Genomic DNA, 26,180 nt, shown 5'->3' on the forward strand with positions numbered 1-26,180 from the left:
TGGGAATAAATTCTGCTTGTTCCTTCCACCTTTGTTTCATTTTTGAGGTTTCTAGAAACAATGAGCACATCAACTGCCTGATATTATAGCTGAGCTGCTAACCACCCCCTCTTCCTGTTCTCACAAACCCCATTCCTGACTCCTCTCCTCTTGTCCCCAGTGAGAGATGGCCATTCAAACCACCACCTCCCACCTGTGCTTCAAAAATGTATTTTCCTTCCCCACATCTTAGATCTCACTGTTTTCCTCATTTTGCCTCATTTCCTTACAACAAAGAGTCTGGTGATCTTAGAGGATTATTAAAGGGGGAATAAATATTGATGTGTGTGTGTTGCAGTTGTAGGGAAAAGAGGGAAATGTAATGGAAATTGCCAAGTAACGGTTCTGCCTGTTACCTGGTTGCCAAGGTAATTGTGAATCTCTATCTTGCTCTTGACCAGCCATGGGCAGCTGAGAACACTGGTGGTACATGTCTCCCCAGAATCCACCTGAGTCCTCTGCAGGTTGTCTGTGTGACATCTCCCCAACCCCAACTCCCCTCCACAGTCTCTCCCCTCCTCACGACCCTCAGGAAGAAGCAGACTCTTGGCCTGTGATCTTTGAACAGAGACAGGTGGTTGTTAGAGCCCTTGCTATGTTTAAGTGAGAAGATGTTGAGTCTAGATGTGTGCGCACTTGTGTTCGGATGAAGGACAGAGACGATGCCCTACAGACGTTGGAACAGCAGAAATGCAACCTCTTCAAACCTTGAGGACTGTTGACTTCACAAGAGAGAGAAAGTACCCACCCCTCATCCTTCCCAAACTGTTTTTCTACTAAAGCATCCAGCTCATGGAGAAAATAGAGACACGTGGCATCCCTAGCAGCTGGAGCCCACCTGCGGCTGCAGTCCAGGAAGATCTCAATTCTGTCTTCACCAAACCACAAGGAGAACTGCAGGTAATTTTTTTGTTCATTTTCTCCTCCATCCTGTTACACCACCAGCTCCATCACCTTCCGCTGCCCTGACGTGAACATGAAGCAAGGAAGAGAGATGGGCAATGGTCTCTTTTTTTCATCTTCCAAGAGTTTCTAGTAATATTTTTGCTTTCCTGTCAATGCATATCTTCATTTTGGCTATTTTCCCTTCCTTCACCTGGTCTAGATCTAGATTTTGATGGAATATACATTTTTCTCTAGAAATACAATTGCTGCCAATACAAATTCAGTAGGGAAAATACTGGGTGTGATTTAGAACCACCTGGTGAGCCTCATTTCTCTAATAAAAATTTCATGGCTCTTGAAAACCTATGTATGCATCCATTATCTCATGTGATATTAGAGCCACCAATGGCCTTGCTTCACTTCCAGAATCACTGGCAAATCTTACTTCTTTCTTCCTTTCCCCCCTCCCCATTTCCCAGTTTTCTAACTAACACGATTATTTTAAAGGAGTATCTGTGAGATTAAAACAAATACTATATTAAGATTATGTGCCTTAAAATGAAAGTAGCTTCTATCTCTACTTCATTTTGAAAAGTACTTATCTACCAAGAGGAGAAGATAAGGATCCCCTGACTCTGCCATTTCTCTTTTATAGAGATAAGAGTAGACAGATTTTGTAACTTTTATTGAATTCGGTGGACACAATGACTTTATAACTATTATATACAAGTTATAGAAAAGTTGACTCTGATTTCAGTTATTGCAACAGGCTTTTTCCTATTCCTTTCTTCTCATCCTCAACACCATCTGAAAATTTTTAGATTTGTATGTCCTTTTTAGCCCTAAAATTCTAAGAAAAAGAGGCAATGAAAGTCAGAGGAGTTATCTAAAGTCACCCAAGGAGAAAGAGACAAATCCAAGACTTGAACTCAGTTCTCCCAACTCTGAACATTTGCTTTCATAACATTTAAAAAATCATATTAAAATTGTTATGAGGCCATTGGAAATTTGAACACCAACTGCACTGAGTATATTAAAAATTATTGTTCAGCCCAGAACAGTGGTTCATGCCTAGAATCCTACCACTTTGAAAGGCCAAGGTGGGAGGATCGCTTGAGCTCAGGAGTTTGAGACCAGCCTGGGCAATGTAGTAAAACCTCGTCTCTAAGACAAACAAACAAAAAAATTATGTTAATTATTTTAGGAGTGTTAATGATAGCATGAGTATATGTTTTTAAAGAGACCTTATATTTTAAATGTAGACGCTGAGATAGTTATGGGTTAAGTGATAAGATGTCTGGGATTTGCTTCACGATAATATAGGAGGTGAGGAATTGGTTAAGGTACAGAAAAACAAGATAGGTGATAAGTTGATAACTATTGAAGCCGGGTGGTGGGAGCACCATCACATGATTTTCTATATTTTTATATATGTTTGAATTTCCCATAATTAAAGTTTATTAAATAGTAAAAATAAAAACCATGTTTTCCTCATACATCTTTCCAAATAACAGACTATAAGATCCTGATTTTGGGATTTGCATCTCACAGTTATTGCAGGGGACCAACATGTCAAATCCCAAAATAGATTTCAGAGCAGACATGGGGATTAAGAGACCAGCTAAATATTCAGCCACAAATGGGTCATTGCTGAGGGAAGCCAAGAGTCCACTAGAAATGCAGGGAGCATGTCACTAGGTTGCCAAAAATATGCCCAGATTCTGACAGATGTCCCCTCTGAGGAAAGCACAACCGTGCTCTCATCTTCAGTGGAGTCAGCACCCAAGGACCCCTAAAATAGCACCAACAATGCCTTGCTGGTGTGTTAAAGAATAGCAAAAGACATTTTTAGTTTCCTCAACATGATTTTCATTCTTCTTTCTTAGTGCGTTATCAAAGAGAAGCCTTCTTGGGCACCATTAGTGGGTGATAAATTGGTGGAGGTGCTTTAGAGGACAACCTGACAATATCAAGATTTGAAAGGCACTCGCAGAAATTCTCTTTCTGGAAATTTTGCCCCAGTTATATTTATATACAGATACTTACACAAAGATATTCATTGCAGCACTGTTTGCTATAGCAAACATCATAAACAACTTAGCATTCATTCTTGGAAAATGGCAAACATAAATCTGATCGTATAGTGGAATACCATATAGTCATTAAAACAACCAAGGTCAATCTCTGTGTGTTGGTTATAGAAAGACATACAAGATAACCATTAAGCAAAAAACACCAGACATGTAAGTTTGATCTTAGAGGAGACTAGCAGTTTCCAGAAGGTGTGTGAGTTTGTCCTTAGACACAGTTGAGAGTCGCCCTGGACTGGGGGAAGAAAATTGATAGAGCCAATATTCAATCCAGGTGTGTCTGGCCACAAAGACTGTGTTCCTAACCATTCACAGCCTCTTCATGTTTACATACTTGATCTTTTGCAATTCTGGTGGCATGAACTTGGGGATGCGGCCATTCTCTGCAGTGCCCAGCACTTCCTTGGACCTGTGGGCCCCAGAGCTCTCTCAAAAAGAGCTCCTAAGCTCTGGGGCCAGATGGAGCAAGCTAAGCACATGCTCCTATGAAGACCTGGCCCCCAGTGTCAGTCACTGGAGATGTGGCCTCTTGAAGTTTTCCCCTTATAGTTGGGACACAGTGTCCTTGTATTTTTCCCAGGGATTTCTCCTGGGGCAAGATGGAGGAAGCCAGCTCTTGAACTTTTCCCCTTGCTGTCAGTGGCCTGTGAGAACCTGGTATGTGATCCATATAAGGATCTTTCTCCTTGGCATGTCTTTCTTTCAGCTTTCTTTCCTTTGCTTTCTTCAGGAGAGATTAAAAGAAGCTTAAAACCTCTGTAGAAGGGAAAAGAAGACATGACAGAGGAATCATTTTAAAATCACTATGTTTCTCCAAAATATGGAATTACTGCAAAAAAAATGGTCTAAAATCAAAAGAATCCTAGTTTTTCACTTCTGAAAGTCAATGTTGAGTCTCTGTGTTTGACCTATATATTTCCCCATCGTATTCAATATACTGATACATAAAGAAAGCATCTCAGTATGGGGGTAAGGTGGTAGTGGTTCAGACTCCCACAGAGATTTGGTGAAGACAGGGAGAAGATCTTTCACATACAGGCTGAAAACAAGTTCAAAAATCAGGTAGAGGCTACGAGATTGCTGTGGTCAATGTGGGGCTGCAGGCGTGAGCCTGAGGCTGCTCAACCAGTTTTGCTCTTGAAGTCCCAGTAGCCAGCGGTGGAGGTGATGACTTAGACAGTAAGAGCCCTGTACAGGTAGAGAAGCCATCCCTAATAAGATCTGATTGTGAGAGGCTGCAAGTTTTCACAGAGAGAGACCTCAGGCAGGGGATCTTAACCTTGACCAGAAGGTGAGGAGGCAGAACGTGCTTCTAAAATTCTATGCTGAGAGGCCAGAAGGTTGGAGAGAAATTTCTGGCTGAGACAACTCTCCTTCCCTTTTCTCCTTTCTTTCCTCCTGCCTGTTGAAGCAATCAGACAATGGATGGAATCCAAGAAAATGGTTGCCTTTAGCAACCCAAATTCCTTAACTTTAAGTTGTGATTTTCCGTTACTTTGTTACCCCCTTTGGGCTCTCTCTTTTCGAAGTGTGACACACTGAGCATCATATTGAATAGAGATCTAATATAGACTGTAGCCTAGTGATTGCTTCGTGGGCTTTGCATGTCATCCTTCTATAAATACAGTCTGGTATCATTTTGGCTTTTCAGCAACAGCAGTCCACTGCTGCATCCCTCCGTCTGTGGGCAAGCATGACCTCTCTTGTCTTTGTGTTACACCTGTGCCAAATCTCTCCTCCTCAACCCTGATTTTCCATGACTGGCTTCCCTGTCTCTAAATTTACCACTTTCTATATTCCCACTCTTAGAAACTGCGGCATGATATTAGCAGAAGCCAGAGTTATTCAAATCCTTCTCTTTGACTATTGTCTAGAAAGAAAAAACATCTTCAAACTGGAAGGAGCAGAAATAAAGGCTGACGGAGCAACTACAACTCATGGACAAAAGCAGCAGCAGCCTCTTAAAAAGAATGGAGCCTGAAGCTGCAAAGCCCTGGGTTCAAGGGCAAGCTCAGTTTTTTTCATAACCGTGTGAGCTTGGGCAAGTTTTCTTACCTGTGAAAGGAGGCCATTTCACTACCTTATCTCTAAGCTACCTTTTAAAGACTCAAGCATTAATACCCCACCCTGCAATAAGTCCCCTTTTGGAAAGCTTATGGACTTTTGGAGTTCCAGAGTCAGATGGAAGAGACAAAGCCTGACCTGGTTTTCTAAATCTTAGGATATTTTATTAATCTCATTATGTTTGACACCTCATGGAAACAAGAACATGGATATCTTCTACCAATTCCAAGGCTTACATTCTGAACAGGGACTATAGGAATAAGAGGAAAACTCCTTCCCCCATCAGGATATTTTCCAGTTGCCTCCTGGTTTGGCACCATCTTCTCAGGATAGCAGCTTGAGTTATGATCAGGGAAGGAGTGAGTCTGCCCTGTGGCCTTCACCTCTAATTCTGGCATGTTTGACCTGGAAGGTCTCCTTCTTCTAAGTCCTTGGCATCTTGTGACAACTAGCTTGGCCTCTTTATACCATGGGAATCATTCATGGCCTTAATATGTTCAGCCTCAAAAGAACAGAAGAATACCAAGATGTATAGAATCTTCAAGTCAACTAGGGAGAAGGTTTAAAGCTTCCTGAGATGAAGATAAGCAGCTTCTCACCAGGTGGCTGTGTTTGATAGTTAAAGATATTTAAGGTGACAAAGTCTGTTCCACTGCCTCATCCTTTAGCATTGGACAAAAATCAGAAGAAGAGTAGTAATCAGTCTCTGACAGCAGACCCTTGCCACTAAAGTGAGGAATCCAGGAGAGCTCTCCTACACTTATTAAGGCCAACCTCAAAAAGTTTATTTTCAAGTCTAAATAACTTTATCTGTGGATGTTTAAAGAACTTGTACTATAGTCTCAAAGTCACAGTTATTAATTTTTGAGGAATCATGAAAGAGATAAATAAGATTGGAGATAGCCATCAGATGGGATGCCAGTCGTGGAAAGTCAGCCTAATATCAATGCCAAGGCATATGCTAAATTAGACTTACTTAAAAAGCAGAGGGTGGTTGGAGGAGACTGTAGAATTTAAAAAAGCTTGCCACCAGTACCACAGCCACCATACGCATGCACCATACTTGCCTTGTTTCATTTAAGTTTTAATAGATTATTTGGCTGGCAAGCTTCAGGGGCTACTGTGCTTAAAAGTATTTCTGTGCTTTAGACAATGTTTTTAAAACGTCATCTGTAAGATCTTTGTGGATAAAATGGTAAAATAAGGGATGTCTGGTAGTATTTCAGTGTACATTTCTAGCTGTTGGTTGATTACCCAATATGAAGGGGGTGACTCTTATTAGAGCTAGTCCTAATCCTTCCAACATTGTCAAAGAGTGGGATAAAAATGGAAAAGACGGCTGCATGTTGTGGCTTATGCCTATAATCTCAGCACTTTGGGAGGCCAAGGTGGGAGGATTGGTTGAGCCCAGGAGTTCAAGACCAGCCTGGGAACCATAGGAAGACCACATCTCTACAAAAAAAAAAAAAAAAAAATTCAGCCAGACATTGTGGTGCATGCCTGTAGTCCCAGCTACTCAGGAGGCTGAGGTGGGAGGATTGCTTAAGCCTGGGAGGTCGAGGCTTCAGTGAGCCATTTTCAAGCCACTGTACTCTAACTTGGGTGACAGAGTGAGACCCTGTCTTAAAAAAACCAACAAAAAAAACCCCACAAAAGATATGTATATCGAATTTGCCAGTGACCTTAAGCCAGGAAGGATTGCTAATGTCTTCACTGACAGCATCAAATTTAACGTGATTTTTGTCAGACTTTACCTTGAGTTAAAACAAAAATATATATAAAGTTCCTACCATTTGAGTTCAAGATCAATCACACACATGAAGAATGGGAGAAAAGCAGCTTGGCAGAAATCCACATGCAAATATCTTAGCATTTCAGTTGATCACAAACGTAATGTGATGTATCTTTAAAAATAATCCAGTGCAGTGTTTATTTTCTCCAACCAGAAGTAAAGTATTCAAGCACAAAGCATTTTTTTTCTCCCTGTATCTCGTGCTGCTCAAAGACCTGGGAAACTGTGTTTAATTTCTCACCTTTACAATTTTAAGAGAGTTACTGAATAAAACTGTGTATAGAGGAGAGCATCCAGATTGAGAATGATAACGATAACACATTTTTTAAATGGGAGTTTCTTGTTACTATTTAACCAAAATTTATTGACCATCAATTATGTGGCAGGCACTATCATTGTCCCTGGAAATTCAGGGATACACAAGATATGAGCCTATTGTCAAGGTGCTGATAATCTAGGAGAGGAATCAGACAGGTGTACAAGGTGAGGCATAATGAAGCCAATACTGCAGGGTAGGAGCATAAGCCGATGGGAATGGATGGGCAGGTGCAAGTCATTTTGATTGAGAGGCTCAGGAAAACTCGGAGGAAGTGCACTTCAAGAATCATACCTTCCTAAGTTGAAAGAAACCTTTTTCTTAGGGCATATAAAATTGGGAGGAGGGGGTGGATAATGGCTTCTTCTCAAAGATCCCTTTAACTCCAAACTCTATTTTGTATCTGAAGACTGGTCCTTGTACTACAAGGTCACATAGCTGGTTGCAGCCCTCAAGTTAGAATTCTATGGCCGTGTAGTCCTACGGAATTTCATCCCTTTGTTTTTCCTGTGGGCCATTTTTCCCCAATTGCTAAACCTTATTTTGCATGATTTTCTGCTAGAATTCAGCTGGCCAGCCAAATTTAGTATTGCCTGACAGTTTGACAGCCACATACTCAATTCCTTTGTCCAGATCACAAAGCCTCTGACCAGAATAGATCCGCCCTCAACCCAGAGCAGGTGGCTTACCACTAGGTATGTCCCAGGCTGCTTTCCAAAGATCTTTGCCAAGGACAGGATGGGTGTGAAAGGACCTCAGGCTTGTGACGGAAGGAAGTAATAAGCTCGAATGGAAATTCTATTACATTAAGAAAAGGCAGCCATGAAAATAAAGCTAAATAATCCTACTGAGCTCAGCAAGATAAATATATATGTATTTTATCCGTGTTGAAAATAGAGGAAGGAGAAAGAATGGAAGACAACTTGTATAGTTTGTTATCTCTAAAGCATCTACATCTTGTTGCTTGGGAGGGTCTCCAGTAGATGTGCCAACTGGGGCTTCAAGATCAGAATTTGCATTTAGGAAGTTCACTTTCATGGGGTTTATCCATCTGTGTTACAATGGTAGCTGTTCTTCAAGGTGAGGTGGACTCCCACAGGTAGGTCTCAGCGGCGCCCTTCCACGCTGTCTTCATTAGCTCTGGTTCCCTTGAAACTTTGTGGCCAAGAATCAGGTGAAATCTTAAATTTATTAGGAGAAAAAAAAAAAAAAAGGAGAGTGAAAATTCAGTCAACAGAGCACGTACTACCACCAAGAACCTCCTAGAATCCACATTCTCTCCACATTTTATAGTCTTCTCCTTATCTACATGATCTCATATTTTCACTATTGGTATAAATGGGATGATTAATACACTGTGATGGTCTAATTTTATGTGTCAACTTGGCTAAGCCATGGTGCCCAGATATTTGGTCAAACACCAGTCTGAATGTTGCTGTAAAAATATTTTTTTAAAGATGAGGTTAATATTTAAATCAGTAGACTTTGAGTAAAACAAATTACCTTCTGTAATACAGGTGGGCCTCATTTAATCAGTTGAAGAAATCCTTACTTGAAAACAGAGTGAAGTCCCCAGAAGGAGAAGGGAATTCTGCCTTAGATTGCCTCTGGACTCAAGTCACAACATTAACCCTTCTATGGGTCCCCAGCCTGCCAGGTTACCCTGCAGGTTTTTGGACTTGCCCCAGCCTCCACAATTATGTGAGTCAATTCCTTAGAATCAGTCTCTCATGCTCTCTCTCTCTCTCTCTCTCTGTCCCCAGATAAAATCTCACCTGCTACTTAGCAGAGGAAAACTAGGCTCCAGATGTAAACTCCTTTCACTTTCCACTCCTATACTCAAGGAATCACCTGGGCTTGCACGTGTCCTCACCTTGTACCTTCAAAGCTAAGAGAAGATGACCCATTTTCTGTTCTGAGTTGGTCTGTCCACCTGTGCTCTTGATCCGAACCCTTCCCATCTTCCCCCAAACCGAGACCTTGCTTCATCTGTTATCCCCTTTCCAGTACTTACAGCTGTGCATCCACTGCCTTCCGTAATACTTAAAAGCATGCTCGAATATCTCCCGTGTTTTACAAAAATAAGCAAAACACCATCTCTTTGAACGCCTTATCTCTCTCCTTTCCTTCACAGCTAAGCTCCTCATGCTAATTTTTCCCACTGTCATCTCCCATTCACTCTTCAACCTGCTACATTCTACCTTTCACCCCTCACCATGCCATTAAAATTTACTCTGCCAAAGGCACCGATGATCCTTAGTTGTCAAATCCAGGGGTTGCTTTTCAGTCCTGACTTTGCCTGGCCTCTGTGCAGCCTTGGACACTGACCACTCCCTCTTTGGACTTCTCCACTCCCAGATACTATGACTCCATCTCTCCTGGTTTTTCCAAGTGAGAGATTCATACTGTGGTGGCAGAAGAGATCATCTTAGATGGTACAAGGTCACAACTAGAGCTGCGTATGCTGCGTAAAATTGTACCTTCTGTATCTGAGCCTTCAACACTAATAAAACACAAGTTTTATAGTGAGAAAGTTGATGCTTTTTAAATTTTCTTCTAATTTTTCTGATTCAAACAAAGAGAAAGTCTCAGTTTCATATTAGTATGTCTTTAACACCTCTCTAACACTTGCTCATCTTCGTTTTCTAAAAACAGAGAGAGAGCAGTCTAGATGTAGAGCCTTCTCTGGCCAATAGTTACCAGCAGAAATGTAGAAAAGGAGGTTTTGGTTTTTCATTTCCATTGGTAGATATTTTAAGATTACTTTCTCTTTATGACAATTGATACTACTTTCTCATCTATTATAGGGATAACATGTTCCCTTTCAAAACTTACAAAACAAAGAGAACTGAATGGAGAAAAAAATCCCCAGAAAATCATAGCACAGGTGACATGAGCCTGGGGTTTGCAAATGCCCGAGGTTCGGGAAACGTGGCCTTCCCTGTCAGTGTTTCTCAGGACTCTGACCTTGGCCTCCTCCCATGCCATACAATCTTCCTGCGATTTCTCATCTAGTCCCATAAATTCAATGATCTCTGATAAAATGCTGACCTCCAAATCTCTCTGTAGCTCTCTCCAGAACTGTCTGTCAATACAGATTTAACCACCTCTGGGATATCCCCATGAGATATCCCACAGGTGTGTCAAATCATTGTCCTCCTTCCCTCCCTGCATTCCCTGTCTCAGTGAATGGCACCAGCCTGTCAACTAAACTGAGCAATTTGGAGTCATCCTTGGAACCTCCTTCTGCCTCACCACCACCCAATATCCAGAGTGCCTGAGTCTTTATGCACTGAAGTGAGTCCCCTCTTTTCTCTCCTCTGTGCTGCTGCCTTAAGGTAGTCTCATCATCTCTTGGAAGGGTCCACCATGTGCAACCTCTGCTAAGCTTTTGGGGCGCTGATTTTCCCCACATACAAAAACAAATGGGCCATATGAAGAGTGCGTCTAGATCTGAGATCCACAGATGGGCCCCATGGGAGTCTTGAAATTGATTGCAAACCTTTCTGTGAGTGACCATGAATGCATTTCTCTAGGATAAGAGCCCATGACTGTCCAGATCCTCAGAGAGACTTTTGAGGCTAAGTGGGGAGCCCTTTCTCAACAAACAGAACCGTCATGCAGACTAACAAGGAGACTGAGTGAGACATGGGTTGCACTTAGGATTCTCTAGCCCTAGCCTCAACCAGGCTTTGCTTTGGGAGGTTCTCTCACATCTGCATCGCTCACCCAACAAACACCTACCTTTTGAAGCCCTCAGCCTCTGTATAATGGCACACTGCTTAGATAATAACCTTAGCTGTTTGGGGTGTCTCCCTCTTAGATGTGTAAAGAAGATAATGAGGGAAGATAGATGCTTCTATGAAGGGAAAAATGCAGAGTTAGAATGCCACAGGCAACTCTTTCAAAATATTCTTCAAAACCCCAGTTAGAGTATTCAGGGCCTTAAGGGAGCCATGAGGAACACATGTATCTGTCCCTCACCATTACAGGGAAGGAGTGTGGGGTTGTGTGTGTATTTGGTCATCATTATAACAAAAATAAAAACTACCCTTTCTGGAGTTTACTATTGCCAGGTACTGTGCAAAACCACTCTACGGTATATGTTCTGTTACTATCCACATTTAACAGATAAAGATACTGAGATTTGGAGTAATTAAATAACTTGTCCATAGTCCCAAGGCTAGTAAGTTACAGAGTTGGAATTCAAGTGCATATCCTAACCATTTTGTTATGCTAACAAAAGCATAATCAATTTTTCAAAGTTTATTTATATCTACTACATCAACTGCAAAACAAAAGTCACAGTTCAATTTGTTCCATGCATTGCAAATATTTTACCCAAGATAGAAAAAAAATACCTACACTATCATATTCAAAGGCCTGGTACCCCACCCACTTGGAAACATTTTAGTCAGACTATGTTTACGAGTTTTGGGAGGTTAGGGGGATATAGATTAAGTCGCTTGCCCCATTATTGATTAAATGATGGCACAGAGGCAAACTTTAAATCATGGACTGTCATGCAAAGGTTTTTGCGAAAGCCTCCAGCATATTGGGAATGCAGGAGGGGCTCTGCCATGCCAAGGCTACAGGGATCTTCAGGGGGCAGTCCAGACCCACACCACCTCTCCCAGTCTTGTCCCCACTCTCATATCCTGCTAGTGTTCCAGTGACTACTAAGGTTCAGAAAAGAGGCCGGGGTTGGTGTCCATAGAACAGAGCCAGCTTTAATGCCTGGAGGTTTCCAATAATTATGAAGAGAATCCCCCAGGCATCACCAGTCCAACGGGCTAAATCCGAGGGAACTCTAAAGAGAAAGGTTAAGACAGCTGGTCATAGGCATCAGGAAGACATATAAGAAATATAGCTGGCTGGTTGTGGTGGCTCACGCCTGTAATCCCAGCACTTTGGGAGGCCAAGGCAGCTGATCACCTGAGGTAGGGAGTTCGAGACCAGCCTGACCAATATGAAGAAACCCCGTATCTACTAAAGATAAAAAATTAGCTGGGCATGGTGGTGCATGCCTGTAATCCCAGCTACTCGGGAGGCTGAGGCAGGAAAATCGCTTGAACCCGGGAGGCGGAGGTTGCAGTGAGCTGAGAGCGTGCCATTGCACTCCAGCCTGGGTAACAAGAGCGAAACTCAGTCTAAAAAAAAAAGAAAAAAAAAGAAAAAAGATAAAAAGACAGCCATTACTGGCACAACATAAATGGTAATAATCACTATCATTTATTGAGCACTTACTGGGTGCTAGGTACTGTTCCAAGGAATTTAATGTTTAATCTACCAACAAGTATGGAAGAGACCAAATTCATTTCTTTTTCCTCCTAGACACAGAGACTTCATTTCTCAGCCTGCCTTGACATAAGTGGGTCCGGGGTATAGTGCAAAGTGTATTGCCTTTAGGTCTGATCCATAACCCCTCCCCTCATCCACCCAGCTCTTCTCCAGACGATCTTCCTCTATCTGGCAGTTAGCAGAACCACAAAATGGAAGGAACATGAACTGAATTTCCATGTGGAAGGTTGCCCATTGAATACTCATTTGGACTATTTTACACATGGAGTCAACCTTTATTATACTAAGCCAGGAAGATTCAAGGGCTCACCTGTTAAAGCAGCTAGAGTCCCTACCTAATTGCACAAGCCCACAAGTAGTGCTATTACTATTGTCATTTTCAAATGAGGCTTTTCAAGAAGAGAGTAGCTTTCCCAAGGCCTCAACGAGTAAGTACCAGAGTCAAGATTCAAATCCAAGCCATTTGGTGCCAAAGCCTATGCTGGTAGCCACTAGTTCTCTCCTATAAGGAGTTGTGGGGATGAATGAGATAATGCATACACAGTGTTAGCATAGTGAAGGAAGCGTGGCCACTGTTAAATAAAGTCAACTCAATGTACTTGTTCATGATTATTATGAATGTCCTGAGGTCCTTCGTAGACTCTTCTTCCAGTCCCATCCTGATGCCCCAACCCTCAATGTGGGGGCACATTTCTGTCACCTGAAGAAAAGGAGCCATGAAAAAATAGGCAAATTTGTATTCTAATAAACCCTAACTCACACCTACTATGTGTCTCTGACCAACTATAGGGAATAAAATATTTGCTACTTTTCTGCTGTCTTTTTCTGTGTGATTATAGCTATATATTGAAGTTTCATGTGCAAGTTGGGGCAATGTATGTATGTGTTGCTTGTAGAATAGGTCTATTTGCACTGTGGTAAAGTTACAGATCTGTCCTGGTCTGGGTTTTTAATCACCAGATTGAAAGAACCTCTTCATACGTATGTGTATCAATTTGGAAGTTAGGGGAATAGCTAATACGATAGAAGACAAAACCCAGACTTCAACTGTTCTCAACAGGCTGGAATGATGAGCAAGAGCCAGGAAGAAATTTAATAGAGAAAAACAAATGGCAGAATTTTAGAAGAAAAGACCTTATAGGTCATTGACTGGAGCCTCTGATTAAATCCTTGAACTAGATAGATTTCCTCCCTCCTGATTTTTACTATTCTAATCACACCTGTTTCTGACGATCTCTGAGTGTGTGAAGAAATTACTGTATCTGTTTAAAAATCTTGTTAAATTCCAATTAAATGAACTGGGATAGCTTAGATTTTTAAACCCCAAGCTTTTAAAGTACATATATCAGAGGCAGACTTGTATTTAATCCCGTGTGTGTGATCTGTACTTTGGAAAGTGTTTAGTGAATACACTTCAGTTTTGTTTGTTATTGATTGGTACAGTAGTTCTGGCAGGGAAACCATGGTGAAGCTACAATTTAACTGGTCATTTTATTTATTTCTGTCACCTGAAGAAAAGGAGCCACAAAAAAATAGGCAAATATGTATTCTAATAAACTTGAAGTCAGGTAAATAGAACAAATTTATTAGTTTCCTATATGAGAGAAGTGTTCATAGGTTTGATGTCTAATAAATTTGCTAAAGCTGAATGCTCCTCAAAATGTTCCAGTGTTAACCTAAAAAATTCAAAGTAAACTAGTCCCACTTAAGTACAAGGTAAAAGCAAAGGGTTAGACTGAACAAAGAGTGGTAATATCATCACTAATAATTAAAACAATCTTTCTTTTTTATTTCAATAGCTTTTGGGGTACAAGTGGTTTTGGTTATGTGGATGAATTGTATAGTGGTGAAGTCTGACGCTTTAATGCACCCATCACCTGGGTAGTGTATATTGTACCCAATAAAACAATCTTTCTTAAATTGCAAAAGACATCAGATTCACTTTGAGCGCTTAACAAAATGCAGATTCCTGAGTCCTGTCCCAAGACTATCAACCCGGAATCGCTGTGGACAGGGCCTAGGCCTGTATTTTAACAAGGTCCTAACATATTTTTTTAGGCATATGTGAATCTCTGGACTAGAAAGAAAATATCTAGATATTCCTATTTCCTTACAGAAATAGATAATTCATGATTTAAAACAATAGTTTATGTTCTGCTAGTACTAGTTTATGCTGATCTGGTTTTATTGAAGATTTGTATTTTTATGCAAAAATATAACAGAGCAGAAAAGCATGCTATTCAACACTCTATAGAAAGCCTAGTGGTTTGGATTATAAATCCATAACCAAGTCACCTCCCATTTCATCAGTGGCAGGGCACCTAATGGCAATCAAGTACCTGGAAGCTAAAAAGCATCCACCACTGTCGGGCTGTAAGCCCAACCTCTGGTCATAGTAAAGACTGCAGTGAGAATGACCAAGTCAAAATAGAAAGTCCACATCTTTCCCATTTATTTTAATTGTAGGTCAGTGAATGTTTTCATATCTGCTCCCCTGCTCATTATTGTCTGTGTGCCGTTATGAGTCCTCGCTACACTGAACTCAACTCCCCTTGTGTCCCTTTCAATCTGCTCTGGAGGCTAGTTTTTGCCCTGGGCCTGGCAAGTCCTGGGCAGGTCTTCAGATTTGTCTCATCCTGTTAGTCATGAGAGTAAGTTTCTTCTCATAGTTAATATGCCCAGTCCCAGATAATACTTAATCCCATCTGAAGCTTTGCTGCTCCCTCAACTCTGTACTGCCTGCCGAACAGGACTGGGGCAGATGGCTGCTTTTCTTTCTCTACTGGCTCTTAACTACTTGCTAGCTGCTATTTCTGGCCCTGATGAGGATGGATAAAGGGATTCAGGAAAGGGTACAGTTTCTGGCTGCTGTGCAGTTGGTGGCCTCTGGCCTTGCAGAATTTCCAAGCACACTCTTCACTCAAACTTTATCTCTGTAGTTTCTCTGAGATGGCCCTCAAGAGCCTCCCAATGGTGTCGTAGTAGACCAGGTGCTGACTCCCCACAATGGCTGTGTCAGCTTCCAACACTCAGGCTCTCCACTGCAAGGGTATACCCCTCTGCTGGTTCAGTTCATCCCACCAGGCAGAGGTTGTGGGCCAGGTCCCTTTGCAGATGACTCTGGGTCATCTCCATCCAGCATATCACACATATGGTCCACCAGGAAACATCATTGCTCTACAGGTACACGTGCAAGCACACATTGCTCCCAGGGCAGTTCTCTGTGTCTCTGTCTCTGCCTCTCAATCTCTGCTCTGCCACTTCAAGCCTTTTTCTTTTATATTTTCAAGCAAGTATTAGATACTAGTTCCTAATATTCCCTAAGAGACATGTCAGGCTCTCTGAGTGATCCCAGCAATGCCTGCTGATTTGAGAGGAGTGCAAAGCATCTGTATCATTTTGTTTTCACACTGCTAATAAAGACACACCCAAAACTGGTAACAAAAAGAAGTTTAATTGGACTTACAGTTCCACATGGCTGGGGAGGCCTCAGAATCATGGCAGGAGGCAAAAGGCACTTCTTATATGGTGACGGCAAGAGAAAATGAGGAAGAAGCAAAAGCAGAAACCCCTGATAAACCCATCAGATCTTGTGAGACTTATTCACTATCATGAGAATAGCACAGGGAAGACCGGCCCCCATGATTTAATTACCTCCCTCTCGATCCCTCCTACAGCACATGGGAATTCTGGGAGATACAATTCAAGTTGAGATTTGGATGGGGACACAGCCAAACCATACCATTCCTCACTTGGCCCCTCCCAAATCTTATGTCCTCACATTTCAAAACCAATCATGCCTTCCCAACAGTCCTCCAAAGTCTTGACTCATTTCAGCATTAACCCAAAAGTCCACAGTCCAAAGTCTCATCTGAGACAAGGCAAGTCCCTTCCGCCTATGAGCCTGTAAAATCAAAAGCAAGCTAATTACTTCCTAGATACAATGCGGGTACAGGTATTGGGTAAATACAGCCTTTCCAAATGGGAGAAATTGGCCAAAACAAAGGGTGTTACAGGGCCCATGCAAGTCTGAAATCCAAGGGGGCAATCAAATTTTAAAGCTCCAAAATGATCTCCTTTGACTCCACGTCTCACATCCAGGCAACACTGATACAAGAGATGGGTTACCATGGTCTTGGGCGGCTCTGCCCCTTTGGCTTTGCATGGTACAGCCTCCCTCCCAGCTGCTTTCATGGGCTGGCATTGAGTGTCTGCAGCTTTTCTAGGTGCACCGTGCAAGCTGTCAGTGCATCTACTATTCTGGGGTCTGGAGAACAGTGGCCCTCTTCTCACAGCTCCACTAGGTGGTACCCCAGTAGCAACTCTGTGTGGGGGCTCCAACCCCGCATTTCCCTTCTGCACTGCCCTAGCAGAGGTTCTCTATGAGGGCTCTGCCCCTGCAACAAACTTTCACTTGGGCATCCAGGCGTTTCCATACATCTTCTGAAATCTAGGTTCCCAAACCTCAACTCTTTTTTTTTAGATGGAGTTTCACTCTTGTTGCTCAGGCTGGAGGGCAGTGGCATGATCTTGGCTCACTGCAACCTCTGCCACCGGGGTTCAAGTGATGCTCCTGCCTCAGCCTCCCGAGTAACTGGGATTACAGGCGTGCATCACCATGCCCAGCTAATTTTATATTTTTAGTAGAGATAGGGTTTTACCATGTTTGCCAGGCTGGTCTTGACTCCTGACCTCAGGTGATCCTCCTGCCTCAGCCTCCCAGAGTGCTGGGATTACAGGCATGCGTCACCGTGCCTGGCCCAAATCTCAATTATTGACTTCTGTGCACCCACAGGCTCAACACCACATGGAAGCTGCCAAGGCTTGGAGCTTCCACCCTCTGAGGCCACAGCCCAAGCTGTATGTTGGCCCCTTTCAGCCATGGCTGAAGCAGCTGGGACACAGGGCACCAAGTCCCTAGGTTGCACACAGCACAGGCACACTGGATCTGGCCCACGAAACCATTTTTTGCTCCTGGGCCTCTGGGCCTATGATGGGAAGGGCTGCCGTGAAGGTCTGACATGGCCTAGAGACATTTTCCCCATGATCTTGGGCATTAACATGATGCTCCTTGCTACTTATGCAAATTTCTGCAGCCCGCTTGAATTTCTCCCCAGAAAATGGAGTTTTCTTTTTTATCACTTAGTCAGGCTGCAAATTTTCTGAACTTTAATGCTCTGCTTCCCTTACAAAACTGAACACCTTTAACAGTACCCAAGTCACCTCTTGAATGCTTTGCTGCTTAGAAACTTCTTCTGCCAGATACCCTAAATCATCTTTCTCAAGTTCAAAATAACACAAATCTCTAGGGCAGGGGCAAAATGCTCTAGCTTTAGCAGTCTCTTTGCTAAAACATAACAACAGTCACCTTTACTCCAGTTACCAAGAAGTTCCTCACTCCATCTGAGACCATCTCAGCCTGGATCTTATTGTCCATATCACTATCAGCATTTTAGGCAAAGCCATTCAGCAAGTCTCTAGGAAATTCCCAAACTTTCCCACATTTTCCTGTCTTCCTCTGAGCCCTCCAAACTGTTCCAACCTCTGCCTGTTACCCAGTTCCAAAGTCACTTCCACATTTTCGGGTATCTTTTCAGCAGTGTCCCACTCTACTGGTACCAATTTACTGTATTAGTCCGTTTTCACCCTGCTGATAAAGACATACCCAAAACTGGTAACAAAAAGGTTTAATTGGACTTACAGTTCCACATGGCTGGGGAGGCCTCAGAATCATGGCGGGAGGCGAAAGGCACTTCTTACATGGTGGCAGCAAGAGTAAATGAGGAAGAAGCAAAAGTGGAAACCCCTGATAAACCCATCAGATCTCATGAGACTTATTCACTATCATGAGAATCGCACAGGAAAGACTGGCCCCATGATTTAATTACCTCCCCCTGGGTCCCTCCCACAACACATGGGAATTCTGGGAGACACAATTCAAGTTGAGATTTGGTGGGGACACAGCCAAACCATATCAGCATCAAAACTCTGTAAGTGTATGGATGACTCCTTCCATGGGACAATGGCAAGTGATGGACTAACTGCAGCAACACTGGTTTCTTAAGCTCGTGAGGTATTTTGCATGTGGTTCAACACCTTCTAGTATATGGGGAACATGACATCTATTCCATTGTTCTCTATCTTTAGGGATTTGGTGGAAACAATAGACCTCAGGAAGACTGGTATTAAACATCCTATTACATGTGTACATTCATAGACATGCCATTGTGTGCCAGTTGAGCATGGGAGAGAAGGAGAACTTATCTGGATGGTATGTTCTTTAGAAGATAGCATCAATGAGAATAAATATGAAGATACATGGTAAATATAAAGTGATGATGATTTCTATGCTATCCTATGCTATTTATGTGGGACTCAATTGGTGGGTGGAAAAGCAGAGAATTTTAGGAAATAGAGTAAATAAAGAGGAAGGAGAAAACCACCAAAAAAGTAGTAGGGAGGATAGAAAATTTCAGAAGAACAAGTGAACAAAGAATTTGAAGAAATAATTAACAATTTAGAGGCCAGGCACGGTGGCTCATGCATGTAATCCCAGCACTTTGGGAGGCCGAGGCAGGAGGATCACCTGAGGTCAGGAGTTCGAGACCAGCCTGGCCAGCACGGCAAAACCCCGTCTCTACTAAAAGGAGAAAAATTAGCTGGGCATGGTGGCGGGTGCCTGTAATCCCAGCTACTCAGGAGGCTGAGGTAGCAGAATCGCATGAACCTGGGAGGCGGAGGTTGCAGTGAGCCGAGATTGTACCACTGCACTCCAGCCTGAGCAACAAGACAGAGATTCCTTCTCAAAAACAAAACAAAACAAAACATTTTACAGAACCTCAGTAGAGAAGGGAAAGGTACACTGAGCAGAAACTTGGTAACCCAGCTCCCCTGTGACCCTGATGATCAGCTGGGCATGGAACCATTTTCCTGGTCTACCTATCCTGAACGTTACAGATGCTTGGAAACACTGTTGGTTTCCTCTCACTGTCATGTTTCAGCTCTATTAATCCTCCGCATGTCCTTTGGGAACCACTGGACTAGAGGATGTCTAAGGTCAAGTCAAGCTCTGGGAGTCTACAAGGCACTCTATTATCTAAAGACAGTCATTTTGGGAGCTCAGCTCCACAGCCTTCCTTCAGAGTGGCAGTATCCTGAGTAGAAACTGAGACTAAGGTGGAAATTAGGCTGTGTCTCTGGAATAGCAAATAGACTCAACTTCTTAAGCATGTTCATTTATAAGCAGAACCCAGCTGGGACTTGGCAACAGAGGATGCTAGCTTCCGGGAGCCTGCTAGACACTGTAGGTCAAGGTAATGTGGTGACAGGGTTGGGCCCTGCAGCATCCAGGTAAGCCCAGTATTGCCAAGGCCAGGGACTGGAGCTGTGAGAAGATAAGATAACTCCCTTGTGTAGTTGTTCCAGAAAGCAGGCTACAGAGTTGCTAAAATAAGTGGAATTAGAGTAAAGGAAGGGCCAGGAGACCCTACGAGCAAGAAGGAAACAGAGCGAGAACTAAAAGGAAGAAGAGGTCTATAAGAATGGAGCTCAGGGGCCGGGCGCGGTGGCTCATGCCTGTAATCCCAGCACTTTGGGAGGGCGAGGCAGGCGGATTATCTGAGGTCGGGAGTTCAAGACCAGCCTGATCAACATGGAGAAACCCCATCTCTATTAAAAATACAAAATTAGCCAAGTGTGGTGGTGCATGCCTGTAATCCCAGCTACTCAGGAGACTGAGGCAGGAGAATCCCTTGAACCCCAGAGGCGGAGGTTGCGGTGAGCCAAGAACGCACCGTTGCACTCCAGCCTGGGCAACAAGAGTGAAACTCCGTCTCAAAAAAAAAAAGAATGAGCTCAGAAAGTGCTTGGTGGACCCAGGCAACTCAGGCAACCCAAAACCCTTGGTTTCCAAAGCTTCCAAGAGGCAGACAGAGGTAGAAGCAGGGACGACACCAACTGCCCATGCCTTCCCCCAGCTTCAGGAAACCCAGCCCAAAGAGCCACAAAGAAGGGTGACAACTGGGGGTACATGGAAAGGGCATTCAATCCATGCTTAGATATTTGAGTGAAACAAGATTGGACCATTACTGTCACTGTTGATGTGTAACTGAAGTGATGAAGTGGTTTTTCTAGGGAGCTTGGAACGTCAGCTCCATTATTTTAGAACTGTGCAATGTATTATCAGCAGTTCCAACGAAGAAGTTGCTTTAAACAACTGTAAATTGTGCATTTTTAACCCACAGGCTTGGGATGGAGTTTGGCAGTGAGGAGACTTAGTGTAACAGAAGAAAGTCATCCAAGATGCCTGAGGAAAGAAACCTTCAATTGAGGTGGCTTTAGTGATGCCCTTTATATTAAGTGCTCTGTATACTGGGTAACATCCGTGGGCCCAAGAGAAGTCTCAGATGTGGCCCAGAAAGAAGAACAAGAGAGAAAGAGAGAAGAGAGAAGCTGAGAGAAGGGGAGGGGAAGGGAAGGGGGGATGGGGAAGGGAGCAGAGGAGGGAGAAGGAGGGGGAGGGGGAGGGGGGAGGAGGGGGAGGGGGGACGAGAGGAGAGGAGAATCCAGGCTGCAGTGATGGAGTGGAATATGACACCATTCAGTGAGGTACAAGGCCACAGCTTCCCCAGCTTTGGGAAGCTTCCCTAAGGAGGGAATAACCTCCAGGACCCCCCTCCCCGATCCCCACCGGGCCTCAGGTGCCCTCCCTAGCCAGCACGTGAGTTCTCTCCAGTGGTGCGACCTGTTCTGCTCATGATCTGTCTGCTACTAGCCAGCCGGCTGGAAAATGTTGCCAAGAAAACCGCAGAGACCAATGTTCGGAGGAGAAAACCAGAAAGAGGGGCCTGCCTGGCCCCTTTGATCCTTTATGGCCGATTCCGTGGACATTGCTGCTCCTCACGCCGGCAGCCCTCTCTTGAGTACCTCAATTGCAGTCTCCAGACCCTCCACCCCGCCGGGCATTCCTGCGTCGGTGTCCCAGTCGGTCACAGTCATCGGATCCTCCTGCAGAGCAGTAGAAAGTCCGGGAGGGGTCCGTGCCCGTGGCTCCAGGAAAGGAGCGGCCAGGTACCTGCCAGGTGAGACCAGGCACTTCCAGGTGCGACCAGGTACCTCCCAGGTGCGGCCAGGCGCCGCCTCATCTCTCGGTGGGCGAGTGTATTTATTCCAAACCCAGACTGAGAGGTGACAGCTTCGAGTCTGCTCGGGAAGGAAACACCTCGCAGGCCAAGCACAAAGGGGCTTACTCCTTTCTTTTCTGCAGCGGCAGCTTTCCCCCTCCCTCCTGTTTCTCCGCTTTCCCTCCTTTCCCTCCACCATTCCTCGCCCACTCCTGCCCTTCCCGGGTGGGACACGTGAGCTGCTTTGCTGCCCGGATGGAGGCTGTAGGGCTCCGCAGCTCCCAAGGCGCTTCTGGATGAGTCTGCGGCGCGTGAAGCGACAGCCCTGCGCCAGCCTCGTGGCCCACACCTGCGGCTTGATGTGTCTCTTAAAGGGCCCTTCCCTCTTTCCCGCTGCAGCTGACCTCTCTTCAGCCTCCTCGCTCGCCTTAGTTTCACCTACTCCAAGTTCTTGCCCTCTCAGTGTTTGTCCCCTACAACCCCTTTCCTTCCTGTATTGACTTTCACCATTACCTTCTCTTCCGGTTCTCTCATTTACATGTCTGTTTTTATCTTCACTGTTTAGCCGGGGTCTCACTCCTTCCCCCCTTCCCCATTAACCCAGCCTTCTCCCTCCTTTTCTTCTTCTCAATGTTTTTGAACCCCTTTTCCTCAGTTAGCCATGAGTAACACTTGACAGCAGTAGAACCTGGCTTACTTGCAAACTAGAAAGAGGTCCTAGAAATAACTAAATTTAGGACACACTTCACGGACATATTAAACAGAGCACAGATAATGTACTTAAACCTTTCTTGATGACTCAGGTGGGCAGTGTTCAGGATGAGCTGTGGTGGGAGGAACTTCATGGATTGACTACACTTTGAGGTCAGCATGGTTGGGTTATCAAATTGCAGAATCAGCAGCTTTATCCTTTTGATTCACCAGGAGCAATCACACGTTGTAGAGTCACACTATAACATTCGCAAGAGAACAAAGACAAAACTAGATCATCAGTGTATTGATTTATTAGAGGGGATAAACTGTTAGTGGTATAGATGGGCTAGATGCTCACCAATCCTGTTTCTTCTGCTTGGGCACATAGGGAGACTATATTCCCCAGCCTCACTTGCAGTTAGGTGAAACAATGTGATTGAGTTCTACCCAGGTGAATGTGGGCAGAAGTGATATATGCCACTTGTAGATATAGCCAAAAAATGTCTCAGGTGCTGGAAGTGAAGGACTTTGCAATGGAGGAGAAACACAGTAGAAGGATCCTGGATACATAAGTCACCACATGGAAGACAGCCACCAGGAGAGATGCCTGACTCACATTGGACTGTCATGTGGACAAGAAATAAAATGTTACTGTGTTGAGACACTGTGCTTTAGAGATTGTTTATAAGTTAGCATTAGTATATCTTTACAGGGGAAAAATAACTTGTTTCCACTGTTCCAAATACCCATTTCCCATACCAAGGTATATAAAAAACCTTGTTGTCAGAGCCTTGCTTGGTAAGCATGAAATAGAACAAAGCCCTGAGAGTTAGTTTATTTAACTGCAATTCAACTTAAGCAAGACTTTTTGCTTTAGCTTAGAATACTGGAAAAAAGTTGATATTGCAAGTAAGGTGGGAAGGGCATTTAAATGGTCATTTTTGAAACATAGGGTACCATCTAACTACCTGTTCATCTTTTGATTTAGGAGGAAAGAGGAGCATGAGAACTCAGAAGAAATTGTACCTACTCAGAAGTGTGGAGTGAGGATAGAAGTTCCCAGATTCAAAGGCATCATGAAGTGTCATGACAAGATAGAAAAGACTTTGGGCTGGCCAAGAAGGAACTGGATAAAATTATGAGTGAGGTAGGTGTTAGTTAAGTTCCAGGCACACATATGGTTTGCCATCTTGTCAACATCTCCATGTGGTTGCCTAATCAGTGTTAACAGAAAAACTTTTGACAAATTAAATTTAACAGAGTTTATTTGAGCAAAGAATGATTCATGAGTTGGGCAGCACTCAGAACTAGAAGAGGTTTGGAGACTGCCCTGCAAAGTGGGCAGTGAGTACTTATAGACAGAAAATGGAAGTGGAGTACAGAAATAGCTTGATTGGTTACAGCTAGGTGTTTGCATTATTTGGACATGGTCTGATCAGTTGGCTAACTCAGTTGGCTGAGTTAGCTTGCAGTTTGCTACATAGTGAGTCAAAGTAGAGAAACAGCCTCAGGCAAATGGCCTCCTGCTTATTTAATTTAATACAGGCCTTCCAAATCTAGCAAATCTAAAACTTCCTCTCAAAGCCCCTCCCATTTCAATAAACATTTATTCTATTTTTCCAATTTCTTGGACCAGAAACCATAAAGCTTGTCTTAAGTCATCTCTTTCTCTCATGCTCCACATTAAGTCCATTAGCAAATTCTGTATGCCCTACATCAAAATATGTCCAGAAATCAGCTACCTCTAGCATCAGGCTGTGCCACCTTGTTCCAAGCTACAAACTTCTCTTCCCTATGGAGGTACAAAGGTCTCCTAATTGCCCTCCCTGCTTCCAGCCTTGCTCCCCTACTATCTATTTGCAGTCACAACATTTTTATTTTAAGATGGAAATCAGATTACATTAGTCAAACTCTCCAAATGATTGCCATCTTACCAAAAATGAAATCCCAAGTTCTGATAGTGGTTTCCATGATCTGTGCCCCTGCTTCATGAGAAGAGGAACTTAGTCTGTTTTGTTCTGTTTTGTTTAATGCTGTGTTCCCAGCAAGAATGCTGCCTGGCACACATTAGGATTGACTAAATATTTATTGAATGATGGACATAGAGGTAGAGACTAGGAAGAAAAAAAAAGGAAAGAAGAATATTTGAGGCCATAGTCACAAACATATACAGCATGGATTTAATGACCTTTGGTGGTGATAGCTCAAATGCTACAACATGAGAATGTCACCATTGTATAAGGAAGATCTTGGAACACACTCAGTTTCCTATTTTTTATGAAAAATGTGAGGCTTTCCCCAATGAAAATGAGGAAGACAGTTAATTCCACAAGCATCTTGGCTTCTTGACTTTTTATTTAAAGTATTTTTTTATTTTTATTTTTTGGAGACAGAGTCTTACTCTGTGGCCCAGGTTAGAGTGCAGTGGCATGATCTCAGCTTACTGCAACCTCTGCCTCCCGGGTTCAAGCAATTCTCGTGTCTCAGCCTCCCGAGTAGCTTGGACTACAGGCACACACCACCACGCCCGGCTTATTTTTTGTATTTTTATTAGAGATGGGGTTTCACCATGTTGGCCAGGCTGGTCTCAAACTCCTGACCTCAGGTGATCCACCAGCCTTGGCCTCCTAAAGTGCTGGGATTATAGGCATGAGTCACCACGCCTGGCCTTCCTCATTTATAACATCATTCATAAATTCTTTTAATTTAGAAAGTTCTACTAAAAAGTAGAAGACATGTACCACTATGTAGCTTAATGTGCACATGTCAAGGGCATTGTATATTCAGATACTGTATTTCCTTTGATAGATGCAACCTTGCAGGTGGATGTTAATGAATAAGCATAACCAAAAATATGGAACATCGCTCTAAATCTGTTCTGTTGGATATGAGGAGTCCCAGCTCATTTCCTCATGGTCTCTTGTTTTCCTTGGCACACCATCCCTGTGGGTAGTGATTCGGGTCTCACCTCTGCTTTATGTCATCCTTCAGGTTCTAGCTTAAATGTCTCTTCTCAGAGAAACCATCCCTGACCACTATCTAAAGTAGGCAGCCTCTACCTGGTAATTCTCCTTCATAGAGTCCTCTTGTTTTCCTTTGCAGCACTTATCAATGATCTGTAATCACATATTGGTTTCTTGCCATTTATTCAATGTTACCTATCTTCCCAGAGTGTAAGCCCCTTGAGGTCAGGACCATGTCTATTTTGTCACAATGGGATGCCTAGTGCTTGACTTCAGTAGACACTCCATAGTAGACGCTGCATAGGTATTCGGTGGATACGAGAGTGAAACAGTGAATGAAGGAAGGTGGACCTGGGCCAAGGAGCTGGGCGGCCAAGGTCAGGTTTATGCCATCAGCCCCACTCAGGACAAATGTCCCGACTCCTGCTCGGAGCCCTCTTCCCAGTACTCTGTGCTTCCCACAGCTGTTGATCATCTCACTGACAAGCAGGCTCAGCCAAGAAAGTGGAAAGAGGAAAAGAAAAATGAGGCACAGGAGGGTAGAATGGAAAATCTCAGCTCTTTTAGCAGCCACTCTTCCTTATTTCTTGCTAGAGTATTGGCACCTTTAAAAGCCTTGGCTGTCCTCCCCAACCTCCCCACACAATCACAAACCGCAGCACCTAGAAAAAAATAAAGGCAAAAATCAATGTGCTAAATCTCAGTTGGGCTCAGTAGCAACTCCCTGCAGCTTCCCTCTGCAAGCCATGGAACTGAGCTCTCCAGCCCTCTCCCTGAACTTGACTCCAGGGTTGGGGAACTTGCATGCTAAAAATATGCCCTCTCCCCTTCGGCAACCCATTCCCAACCTGGTGAAGACCAAGGAGGAAGCTTCTGAGATTCTCCTCCTTGCCTTCCATTTGCAGCTCAGATTGT

General features: G+C 43.6%; 1 long non-coding RNA gene across 1 annotated transcript; it reads right to left on the reverse strand.

Moving 5' to 3' along the window:
• Nucleotides 1-8,042: 8,042 nt before the first annotated feature.
• LOC107971679 (uncharacterized) lies at nt 8,043-25,462 on the reverse strand. Its single transcript, XR_010158690.1, has 3 exons — nt 25,362-25,462; nt 22,396-22,559; nt 8,043-8,367 (listed from the first exon to the last, which is right to left on the reverse strand). It is a non-coding gene; the product is annotated as an uncharacterized LOC107971679 (long non-coding RNA).
• Between the last annotated feature and the right edge of the window lie 718 nt (nt 25,463-26,180).

Source organism: Pan troglodytes, chromosome 6, assembly GCF_028858775.2.
Source record: "Pan troglodytes isolate AG18354 chromosome 6, NHGRI_mPanTro3-v2.0_pri, whole genome shotgun sequence".
In the NCBI taxonomy this organism is placed as follows: Eukaryota; Metazoa; Chordata; class Mammalia; order Primates; family Hominidae; genus Pan; species Pan troglodytes.